This window comes from Bemisia tabaci, chromosome 6 (assembly GCF_918797505.1).
Source record: "Bemisia tabaci chromosome 6, PGI_BMITA_v3".
NCBI classification, from domain to species: domain Eukaryota; kingdom Metazoa; phylum Arthropoda; class Insecta; order Hemiptera; family Aleyrodidae; genus Bemisia; species Bemisia tabaci.
Genome location: NC_092798.1, coordinates 16408620 through 16421651, shown reverse-complemented (window position 1 = coordinate 16421651; position 13032 = coordinate 16408620). Strand labels below are relative to the sequence as shown.

General features: G+C 42.2%; 1 protein-coding gene across 1 annotated transcript in view; it reads right to left on the bottom strand.

The window, feature by feature from the left end:
- Positions 1-7054: 7054 nt before the first annotated feature.
- The window catches only part of LOC109036804 (uncharacterized), a 39823-nt gene continuing 33845 nt past the window's right edge, over positions 7055-13032 (bottom strand). Inside the window, exon 3 of the mRNA XM_019051178.2 lies at positions 7055-8042. The gene's annotated coding sequence lies outside the window, so the exon portion shown is untranslated. The remainder of the gene's footprint in view (positions 8043-13032) is intronic.

Here is a 13032-nt window from a genome sequence, read left to right as displayed (position 1 = left end):
TATACATATTAAGAGGAAATTTCGTGAGCGTTATCAAATTTACCCACAGAAAATGTATGCGTAGGTCAAGATTCGTTCATGGTTCAGTGACCTATTAATTAACATGTAGAAACAGTTACAAACAGAAAATGTATGCGTAGGTCAAGATTCGTTCATGGTTCAGTGACCTATTAATTAAGGAAGTTTTGATGTGTTCATCGTATAATCTACTTGAAATTTTAATTACACTGAAAAAAATAATTACGGGCTATGTAGCCATACCATCTGTTGAGCCTTATGTCAACAATAACAAGATATATATATATGAGTCGCTTTTATAGCGCTCTTTGGCGCTGTGCGACGCCTAATCGCCACAAAGCTCGGTCTTCCCACAGGTCATCAGGGAGTTGACAATCTCTTATCTCATTTAACACCCCCTGTCGCCAACCTCTCACTGGGCGTCCCCTACGTCTCCTCCCAGGAGGAACCCAATCAAGCATCTTTTTTGGCAGCCTCTCTTCCGTCATCCTATTGACATGACCATACCAAACAAGTTGTTTGGTCATGACGTCGAACACGATGTCATTTTCGACTTCCATTATCTGACGCACTCTATCATTACGGACCCGATCTCTCCTAGAAATTCCTGCTGACCTTCTCCAGAAATCCATCTCCGTTGCTCTTAGCATATCCTGTGTCCGTTTCTTCAGCTGCCAAACTTCACATCCGTATGTTAATATACTTTTGACTACAGCGTTGTATATCCTCCTCTTGTTATCTTTGGAAATCCGCTGATCCCAGAGGATTCCATTTAACATCGCTATAGCCTTCCTTGCTAAGGTGTTCCTTTCCCTGATAGCTTGATCCGTCCTTCCATCCTGGGTCAACCGCACTCCCAAGTACTTAAAGTGCTCGCAGCCTTTGATCTGCTGCCCATCCTCCAACTCAATGCTTTGCTGATCACCGCCAAAAGTCATCTTCTCAGATTTGGATATGCTGACTTCCAGACCCCACTTCCGATACTCTTCTACTAGCTTGCGCATCATGTATTCCGCGTCATCTTGATCTTGAGCAACCACCACCTGGTCATCAGCAAAGCACAGAGTAAACAGAGTTTCGAGATCACCCAAGGGGACACCCATACCAGAGCATTTCTTTTTCCATTCTTTTAGCACGCACTCGAGATAAATTTTAAATAATGTTGGCGACAAACAACATCCCTGTTTTAAACCCTTAGTCACATAAAATCCCGCTGACAACCCCCCATGGCACTTAACTTTGGTAAAACTCCCTTTATAAAATCGCTTAACAGCGTCAATCAACCCCCCGTTAAAATTCGATTTTTCCAAGGCCTCCCAAAGTTTCACCAACGGCACGCTGTCATACGCCTTCTGGAGATCCACAAAAATTAAATGCAGTTCCTGAGCTACGGCCATTTTCTTCTCAATGACCTGGACAATAACAAAGAGGTGATCTATCGTAGACCTGCCAGCTCTAAAACCAGCCTGCTCCTCTGCTTCGTGATCCTGCCATTCGTCCTCGATCTTCGCTTTCAGTATCTTCCCGTACACTTTGCTTATTGTCCCGGTCACTGAGAGCCCCCGGTAGTTGTTACAGTCGTCCTTCCTTCCCTTCTTTTTGTAGATGGCCTTGATCCAAGACTCCTTCCACTCCCTTGGTACCTCGTCACCCCTGATGCATTGTTGCATCAGTTTTCTGAGGCACTCAAAGAGCTTGGCAGTCCCGTACTTGACCAACTCGACAGGAATCCCACCAGGACCCGGTGCTTTGTCATTAATTAGCTCTTTAACCGCTTTAATTATGTCACAAGTGTGGATCTCCAAGTTGTTCATTCTTCCGTTGTCCGTGCTGTTGTCTCGAAACTCTGGGCGCCTTTCCGTCAAAAGATCTTTAAAATGATCCTCCAGTTTTTTAAGTGATATCGGAGAAACGATGTCGCGCTTCATGTCTCTACGTAAACCTTTAATTAACTTCCAGCTCTCAGCACTTTTTCTCCCCCCTAGGTAGGTGTTAATTCTAGAACAGTTGCTTTCCCAAGCTTCATTCTTCTTCCGTGTTATGAGGCTCCTAACTTTAGACTGAGCTTTCCTGTAAGCAACTTTATCTTCAGTCTTTTTAGACGACAGAAATATAAGGTGTTTTTGCCTCTTAAGATTTATCTCGTCTTCAATTTCTTCATCCCACCAGTAAGGATGCTGGTATTTATTACTGGTTTTGTGAACACCTAGGGCTTCTTTCGCTGCAGAGTGGATACAATCTTTGATGAACTGATATTGCTCTTCCGTGGTACCCGAGAGTCCATCCCCCAGCTTCTCATCTAAGCGTTTCCGATACAGAGCCTTGACACTAGGGTGCTCCAAACTTTCGATGTTATACCATACTTCATGATTTTGCGTTCCCTGACTCTGCTGTTGCTCAGGCATTGGCTCTTTATCTTTAATCCCTTTAACGGGAAACGCTATATCTGCTCGGAGGAAATGATGATCACTGCCGCAAGAGAGTCCCCTGCACACTCTAACTTGCTGCAATTTCAACTTAGTAGTGTGCTTTACAATTACATAATCGATGATGGATTTCAATCCTCGCGTTGGCTGGACCCAGGTATACTTATGGATGTCTTTGTGTTGAAAAAAGCCATTCAAAATTTTCATCTCAGTTTGAGAACAAATTGAGATGAGCCGATCACCGTTATCATTAACAGCATCCTCCCCAAACGGTCCAACAACTTTACAGTTTACTCGTCGTCCCGTTCTGCTGTTCAAATCACCCATAAGAATGGCTTCCCTGCCAGCACCAACGTTCAGTATTTCATCATTCAGATCTTCGAAGAATTGGTCCTTACATGCGACAGTGGCATCATCATTTACACCGTATACTCCGAGCAGCGTGATCTTATGTCCGTACAGGTTAAGGTTCATTTTGATAATGCGCTGGTTGACGGCCTCCCAAGTGCCCACGAACTTACGTAGGCTTCTCCGCAAAAGTATTGCTACTCCTTGCTGAGCACGCTGATCTTTGGCTACGCCGCTGTAGAATAGATCATAGTCACCGTAATTCTCTGACCCGTGCCCTTTTTTCTTGGTCTCAGTAAGAACAGCGACATCCACTCCAAGTTTCTGAATCTCCGATATCACTTCCGGTAACTTATTTGAAATGCCTTGGACATTCCACGTCCCAAATACCATTGTCCGTTTTCTCAATTTTTGTCGACGTGTCCGTTTAGTTCTAGTGGTACCGAGGCTTGTATTGTTAGGTCGTTTAACAGTAAAACTTTTTACAAGTACCGGGGAGTTAGCCCGATGACTCAACCCCCAACCTGGAGGACCAGGGTTTGATTTCGGAGTTGCCTCTCCTAGACAGGTTGCTTTCACTTCAGCTCAGAGCCCTGTCTGCCCTTCTAGCAGGTGGTTCATACGCCCAGAGGCCGGTGACCATCTCCACTGCCCCCTTTGAGGCAGGGGCTACCAGCTGGGGTCCGCAGGATTGCTAAACCTGTGACAACAGTCCCCCATACGGTTACAATAACAAGATCACAATACAATATTTACCTTATCAAATTCACTTTATTTTTCGTACTGCCAAAGCGCACTGGTTTTCTTAATGCTCTGTTACTATTAACCTATAACAAAATTTTACGGCGTCAGCTGGACTCATTTACAATGTTGCCCAATCTCAACACCGTGCGGTCCGGGCTCAGAGTAGAGTCCCTTTATACTGAGTCAAGACAATGTGAATCCATTTCTGATTGGTTCCCGTATTTTAGGCCTTCACAGTGTCACAAACGGGAATAAAGATTACATTTTTGCCGATTGCGAAGATTATAATCTGGAATGGGCCAAGGAATTATGGGTTCGCGGCAAGGAACAAACGGAATGAGAGAAGGAACTGAGAAAGGAATTTGAGAATGAGCCGATCAAAGATTACAAAAAACGTTCAATTTCTGTAATCTTTATTCCCGTTTGTGACTCCATGGGGGGGGGGGGGGTGTTGTCTTGACTCTCAGTATAAAAGGACTCTAGCTCAGAGGCCGAAAGTTCCGGGTGCTGAAGTCGTAGCTTCGATTGTTCCGGGTGCTGCCCCCGGAACTTCCGGCCTCTCAGTCCGGAACGCGGACCGTATGTCTAAATAGCCCGTGAGTACGGCTTCCAGGGCCGGAGCTTCTTTCAGTGTAAAAAACGTATTGAGGTTCAAATAAAAACGTACCTATCTACCCTGTCTAGTGATTCATTGTGCTTTCAGAGGTCGAAATCTTAATTTATAGTTGTCGGAAATAGGAATAGACGCCACTGTCGCGCCACGTTCCGAGTTGACGCGCGCACTGTGTAGGCCGTTTTTCGGGCCGTTCGATGGAATGAAACACCATTAGTTATCCGATCCGCCTACTCGATCGAAACAAGTAGAAATCGGATTGATAGGATGTTTCAGCCGGCAACTTTTGAGAGTGAAAGTAGTTCGGATCCTACAGACCTCGCCTGTTACGTTTTGGGGGACCGAAAAATGCCGCACCGACTAATTATTATCGAACTCGTACGCCCTTTAAGCAGGGAGTTTTTTACGTTGATGGAATCCTGCTTCTCCTCCTGAAATAGTATCAGCGTTGAACTGATGTAATAACACAGTTGGGAATTCGTGGGGCAGCGGTGTATTTGCGTCGACCTTGGGGAGCGCTGCTTTCCCCGAGAAATAGGAGGCAGAAAAATTAGTTTTTCGATGCTTAATTTTTACAGATATGAAATGGAAAGGAATTTCAGAAACCAAAGCAAGTACCGGAATCTCTTTAATGGGGAGATTCGTACCCTCATTCGAGTCGTTTAAGTAAACAAAAGTACCAACTAGGTAGGTACCACTTTAAAAATCGTCGCAATACTGAATTGAATTATGATTGTTATCGTAACACTAACACACTATTCACATCACCTCTCTGAACCCGACGGAAACATTGAAACTCGTCGATCTAGGCATGGAACAAGTACAATATGTCCATCCGAAGGATGTCACAGCATGCAGGGTGTTAAAACAGATGCTTTCAAGGTTACAGTCAATCTTTATCATGTTTTTTTTTCCCTCTATGAAACAATTGGCATTCCAAAATTTAGCGTTAAATCACGAGTGCTTTCATTATCAAGTACTTAGAGTCTCTTTTAAAACAAAAATAATAATAATCAGCACACTTCACAAACACCTTATTCAACACTTCGGCGAGTTTCACGTCATGTATGCTCGCTAATTTTGTTTATATTGCACTTTTGAGGGGAATGGAAGCGGAGAATGAGGTAGGGGACGTGCGATCAAGTCGGAGAACGCTAAGTGTAACATCATCGTATCGTCAAAGATAAAGAACTTTTTTTACAGGCCTGCAGTCGGTTATTGACGCCTGAAAATCAGCGATGCCTCAACAACAGGAACAGTTGCATCAACGCAATCTGAAGGCGTTTTGTGAGCGTGCACGATTATCCGGTATGAGACGCCTTTTGTGCCTTTCGTCTTATACATCTTGCTAATCTTTTGAATTTGTGGCAATTATGTCGTGAGGTTTCTTCCAGATCGTTTTTTTCAATGTGGATTGATAGCTCAGTGACGTCATGGGTAACATTAATATAAACGCTCGAAGTTCCGCGTTTCTAAGCCAAGAACACAGACGATTCCGCCATTTGTTTTTTAAAATTTTTTACCTGGCGAAATGCGAGGAGCAATCCCGAGCAAGGAAATCGACGCAATAAATGGACGGAGTTAAACAGAAAGGAACCAAGCCACATCGGGATCGAACCGAGAAAAAGAGGTTTAAAGTTTGGCTCCTGCATAAGACTCAATGTAAAAGATAAACTTTAAGTTCAATTTCTGCAAAATTTGCCCCAACAAAAATGTTGAATTTTTGGCGATAGATAGTAGAGCAGTGGTTGAGTTCAAAACCACTCATAACTCAATTTTTTCCAAAATGTGGGTTGGTTCCTTTCTGCTTTACTCAGTCCAAATGACCTACGTGGAAAAATCTTGGCCCTAAGAAATAAACGATAGCTGTAGTGTTAAAAAAAGTCAAGGAAACCACCTATGAAAAGAACCAAAATATATTGAATAATTTGAATTATACAAAAATCCTAACAGCAACCATATTCTGCGCTAATAACTAAGACAAAGATAATTGAAATTCCTAAAGAAATGATAAATCTAGTTATGCACGTTATATCACATACTGCAGTATTCGCGTCGATCGGTTCAGACGTTTTTATTTTTCGACCGATTCATGTCGATCGAATCCAACGCTTCGAAAGGGTTCATTGATCAAATGAACTTCATTTTGCAATTAGGGACAACGATTTCTGGCTTCATTTGACTGTACAAAAACTTCAAAATTTTAGGTTGAAAACCGCTGACACCGCAAGTTTGAATAATAGCATCAAACACGGTGCGGCTGGCGCGCACGGCGTGAGCGCACGTATAGTAGCGCCTTACAAGACCGCACGAAACTTCATGCATTGCACGTATAGCACGGTGCAAGCGCGGCCCATAGTAGCGCCTCACAAGACCGCAGGATACTTCATGCATTGCGCGTACAGCACGGTGCGCGCTCAAGTCGTTGAAATTAAAAGTAATTAAAAGTAAGTAGTTGTTTACATCTTCGTTATATGGCAACGCTGAAATTAACTGAAGGTGAAAGAAAAACAGTCCAAGCTTTGCTTAGGGTCCAATGCAACGATCACAGATCGAATTTCATTTTAACGCTTGGATGTAAGCAACTATTAGGGCTCCATGAATGTCCCGTAAAAAATCGAAACTTGATTTCAAAAGATCGCGATTTCCCCGTTGGAAAATCCTCTTTTGGGCAGCATATTTGTGTATTTGTTTCATGATTCTCATGCCCTGCCGAACATCACATCGAACTTTCAAGCCGTAATTTGCATCATAATAATTTGACACTTGATTCAGGTGAGCAAATAAAAATTAGAATTCTCAAAGACTTTCAATGATAGGCTTTAGCAATAGAGAAGGGTGTTACTTTGAGCAGACTATTTTAAAAAATGCGAAAAATGCGGAATCAAACTTCATGTAGAGCAGATAGTTAACATTTATTTAATACAAGAAACAATAAAAATATAAAATTTTATAGAACATTAAAAAAATTACAAAATTCTTCAGATTCACAATTTAAAAAGAAATTCGATATCTACTTAAGGCAATAAAGTTACAAATTATCTCCGTGGTTTAAAAATAATTAATAGAAAAGGAATCTTAAACAGCGTTTGAGGTGTCAATATTGGATGAGTACAATAAAATATGGAAGACCACCTTCCAATTATTCCTTGATATTGAAAAAATGCTATGGAGAGCGAATTGCCGATTTGCAACATAAGAATGGTAACAGAGGCCCTACTTCTTGAAAAGGTGAAGTAGCGGTAAAACTGCTCTTCGTTTTTTTTTTTTTTTTTTTTAATTGCCGTGACAAATTTTTAGAGGTCGAAAGTAATGAAATTCCTCTGATTTCCATCCTAGAATGGGCAGCTTAAAACAAACAACAAAAAAACTACAATATACAACGGCTATTACAAAAGAGTTTAACCCAGGAATTCCTACTACCATTTCGGATCATCAGAGAGGTTCTTCTGCTCTCAGAAAGTTTGGAAAGAATTTTGCATCACAACTTGCAAATGCCCACAGCTTTAAGTTCAAAAGAAATAATATGCATTTGAATTCGGGTAAAATTAGCTTGGCATATTTATAAAATGTATACATATCTCCCTGAAGACTTTCATAAACTGATTTTTAGTGACCTTTGTGACAGCATTTAGAAACTTGATGAGTAAATTTTAGGCTCACCGTACAGTCACCGATCATTTTTTGTTCTTTGACAGAAAGAAATTTTCCTGCAGTTCTGGAAAATAGCAGGGAGGGGAGAAGATTAGAGGAGGGGGAGAGGGTCAAAAAGAAAAAGCCTCACGTCTCAGTGTGGTGTCTAATGCCGAGTTTTTTAAAAGTGAAAAATGCCCACCTTTCGTCGGTACTTACTTATCAAGAGGCATCTTTTTTCTTTTCCAGTTTCCAGACAACTAAGAAAAATTTAACAGAAAAATGTGATTATTCATCAGATTTTGATTAAATAATCTTGTTAAACACGGCTGTGAGACTTTGTCAAATTTTTTGAAGTAATACAAAAATTCATATTCCTTTTTTCAGACTCACGCTGGTTTAAAGCACCGGACACAGCCATAAACACCGAGGATATGTTTCATTTTGATGACCTAAGTTAAGTAAGTCAGACCATTTCAAACCTTCCTGTCTGAAATACTGTTAGTTCATAAAAATATTACCTAATTACTTACAAATTATGACTGAAAAATTTACACATAAGTACAAAACATGTTCTTCATCTTTGCCAATACAGGAGAGGTTGTTCTGAAACTGATGGTGTCATCCCCATACACTTTTCGTATGAATATTGTTAGTGAGACTCTTTACTATTCAGCATATTAGAATTGAGGGGCTTTGAGGACAAGGCAGATAAGCGCAGTTACTGCTAATTCAAGATCAATTTAATCGGAAACTTGCTAATTCAAGAAGAAAGTTTTAAAATTACATGAAAAAAAAAAAGTTACATGACAGCAATAAAGTTCAAACTCAATTTTTGATGCTTAAAAATTGGATTTTGGTGATACATTTTTCACAGAAAACATTTCAAGGTTAGTTACCTATAGTTGATATCATTATTAACTAAATTTTATTCAAAGGCTGCACTTGTGCCCCTTGTTCTTCCAAGCCCCTCAATTATTCTTCAGATGTGAGGAAATTTTAAGATAGGGGATAAGCGTAATCGCCAGCAAACTCACACCCAGCAACATTATGTGACCAATCATTGGACGTATCATTAGTTTCTAGCACCTATCCAAATTATAAGGAGCAGAGACCTAACTTGAGCTAATTTTCTGTTTGTTTTTGATGATTCTCCGATTATCTTGTTTTAATTTGATTCCAAATGTGTGTCCGGGTTGGCAGTATGTAATGGCCAGTATGTAATGGTGTCCATCCGCCAGGGTCAAGCCGTGGAGGCATCTCTGTTCCATTCCTAAATATACTGGCTGAATATGTAACGTCATGGTGTCGTTTTAGCTCGTTTTTTCCGTCATAGCAATCGGCGACGAGGATTTAAAAATGTTTTCGCGGAAGTAAACTTCATCAGGCAATTCTTTTTTCATTCCAACGTATTTTGCAAAATGAGCCTCATTCGAAAAGCGTGCTGGAGTAGTACTCTAGCCTCCAGCCTTCCTTTAAACTAACCCCGACCTGCCGCGTACCGCGTTCTATCGGGGCGGCAAGTAATCATTTCGCGATTTATTAATCATTTTGCGATTTCTTAATTGGCCTCCTCGAGCCAAAACCTCGACATGTCTTCTTCAACTATGTCATTCTCCGGAGACCTATGTGCCAAATGAAAAAATTGGTACGCAAAGTTTAAACTTTTTCTTCGTGCGGCTGGTTTAACAAAAGAATCAGATGCAAGAAAAAACGCTTCATTAATCAAAAGTATGGGTAAACAAGCTTTCACCATTTTCAAGTCATTTGAAGCTGATGTTGAAACTAGTCATTTTAATTTGCACTTGTAAACGTTCAAAATTTTCGGTTTAAAGCTTGGGATTGATTCATTGTGTATTTGCTTCTTTGATTGGTTAAGTCCTTTCCTGCCCTCTCAGCCTTCTTCAATTAAACAGTCTACAGATTTCCTCAGAATTTGATAAATTTTAACTCTACAGTATTTTCCTGAAATGAATTGTACTTACGGGTTATTTTAACTCTACTGCAATTTCCTGAAAGAGATTGGAGGGCTTATAAACCCCAGCTAGTAAAAGCCATTGCTACTCTAATAACGGTTCAATCAGGAATCGAAGCATCAGGTTTTTTCCTTTATTTTTATTTGTTAGTTTTAATTTTTTTTTTCTTTTGTTCTTTCGTTTATCAATTTTTTTTTCCTTCTTTTGGATTAGTCATAATTCAGCCACCTAAGACTGTGAAACTGTTCTAATGACCAAAAATTGACTCGATTAAAAATTCGTTTATTATTTTAATTTGTAATTCTAGTGTCATCCCTAAAAATGCAACCTACAAATCACCTGAAATTCAGAACGAAATAATTCAAATTATGACCGAGGCTATTCAAGAAGATGTGGCAAATGAAGTTAACACGTCGGACGTCTCATTGTTTACATTATTGGAAGACGGTACTAAGGATAAAAATCGGCGTGAAAATGTTGCCATTGCTCTGCGCTACGTGAAAGACAAACACGTTTACGAATCAATACTGTCTATTGAGTCTACAGAAAAATTAGACGCCGAAACATTCACGAATGTAACTTTAGAAACATTGGAGAAGAAAAACGTGAAACCGAAAACATGTTGAGCCAGTGCTACGATGGAGCTAGCGTTATGAGTGGCTCAGATGATTTCATGCCCTTTCACCCAAATCCAATTGCCCACGGGAATTTTCACCCAAAGTTTTTTTACCCATAGACACTAAGCCCAAGTAATTTCACCCGTGAGATGTTTAATCCTATGGTATATTGATACAATTTACTTGACTAGAAATTACTGAGGTAGACATACGCCTCTTCGCTTCCATGACTACAAGCATTTTTTTTTCATTTAGTCCAAAATTCATAGAGTGATATTAAGTAGGTTATTTTATTTGCGCTTTAAATACAACAAAATTACCCAGTGTCAGTTTTCTTTTTCTTTGTTTTATACTATCCTTAAATTTATCAGTGTTGTGCATATTTCTTCATTTTTTTCTTCCTTTCAAAATGGCAGAATTAATTAATAGCAATAGAAACATGAAGATACTATCCTTTGAAGGTTATCTATATCACAAACATTCCTCAAATTCTAATCGAACACGAACGTACTGGGTGTGTAACAAAAAACCGGAGTGTTCCGTCAGAGCTGAGAGCTGTAACCATCAATGAGCCTTTGCAAGTGATTAAGGTAGGAAAACACGATCATCCCCCTAACCAAGATGAAGTTGTAGCAAAGAGGATTTACGCCGAGTTGAAGGAAGAAGCAGCAGTTCATCCGGAAGCAAAACCTAGCCTGTTGATCAGGGAGAAATTAGGTGAGGTTGACTCACTTGTCCTTCCTCTACTACCAGAGAGAGAGACCATGAAAAGAACTTTAAATAAGAAGAGGATCGCCAACTTTCCTACGAATCCCACCGACATCACAGCCTTAAGAGGAATCCCTCCGTAATTTAGAAGCACAAAAAACCGTGACAATTTCATCATTTTCGACTCATTTGATGCAGAAGACGAAGGAGACAGTTCCCAGGTAGCATTTTTCAACGTAAAAATTGATATAATGTATCAATTTATAGGTATAAAGTTGTAAAAAATATTGCAATAATCTCTTATATAAAGTTATACGATTTACCCCGCGACTCCCAGAACATCGGTCCCGGCCACGCCGTCCCAGCGCGTCCCGCGCCCTTGATGTTCGTTCGGCGGACCCCCCGCGGCCGGGTCTCCGTTCTCTGTGCATTGCAACAACCTGGCATCCTTCAATAGAAGGGTTTGGTCACCCAAAAACACCAAAACAGGGTATGTGTATAGAAAAATCTGCGCAATACATCAAAAACAAAACTTTAAATACGTTTTTCTCAAAACGCGGTTTCCAGTTATAGGCTGTTCTTCGTGCGGTGTCCTCAATTGTGCTTCAATTTTGTCAATATAGAGAACCAACAATGATGAGGTTGAAGATAAAACAATCGAACAAATAGCTCATGGTCAGGCCAGCTGGATGAATAATATTAAGGATGAGGCTTTGCGTGAAGAAGCGATATTCAACGCATTGAAGGCAGAAAAGATTCAAACCAAACAAGCTCATATAGCAAATGGGAAACTTTCTGCAGGAGTTGTAAGTTGTAATATTTTATGTATTTTGAGTTTTCGACAGACTAATAAATTGTGTAAAAGAGAGAATAGAGAAATTTTACTAGTCAATAATCTCTTCGTCTCCGAGAGTCTCCGTTCTTCCCGCAGGTTTTCCCGTTCCCACCCCCAGGGGGGTTACTACGGGCCCCGGGGGTGCTTCCGTTTTTCGCCCGTCCCTCGGCCTGGCGCGCGTCTTTCCGGTCGCGCTTCCACGTGCGGTCGCGTCCCGGCTATCGGCTCCTTGTCCCTCCGGCCGTTTCGTTTTTTTGCGAATCGGGGGGCGCGGTGCCCCTCGGACCGTTCCGTCGGCCGATTCCTTGTAACGGTCACTTCGTACCTCCCCCGGGCTCGGGGTTCCGTCTGCCGACGGGTCCTACTGTGCCGACGTCCGATGAGGTCGGATTTCGGATCCGGCGACCCGGGAGGGGCGCTTGGGCCCCGCGACCGTTTTCGGAAAAAACCGCCACCGCTCCCGTCACGTTCGGCCCGCGGCCTGGAGTTTCGGTCAGCGGGTGCCCCCGGCCGGCCGGCGTCCCGTCCCCGCTGAATTTTCGACCCCGAACTCCCGGGGTGGGCGTGGTGCCCCTCGGACCGTTTCGTCGGTCGATTCCTTGTAACGGTCACTTCGTACCTCCCCGTTCGTCCCCCGGGCTCGTGGTTCCGTCGGCGGACGGGTCCTACGGTGCCGACGTCCGAGCGGTAGCGGTAAGGTCGGGTATCGTGATCCGGCGATCCGGGGAGGCGCTGGTGCCCTTCGAACGTTTCTGGGAAATTCGTTTCTGCGCCCTCCTCGTCGGTCGATCGGGGCCGCGTTTTTGCCGTGCGGTCCCTTCATTCGTTGCGCGTTCGGCGGAGCTGGCCTTTGGCCGGCTTTGGCGGGGGGGGGGGGGGGGGGGCGGCGCCGCGAGTCCCTCCGCGTAGGCGTCGCGGCTACTCTGATGGTCTACTCTGAAACAACGACCGGAGCTCGGTCGCCCTTTTGTTGTATACGGACACGGATGACTCAAACCTTTTAGATTCCATAACTAATTTAATCAAAGTAAGGCAATCCCTTCCAGCAATCATTGAGAAAGCTCAAAATAAGTACAAAGAAACCTACGACAAAGGTAGAAAGCCCATCCACTTT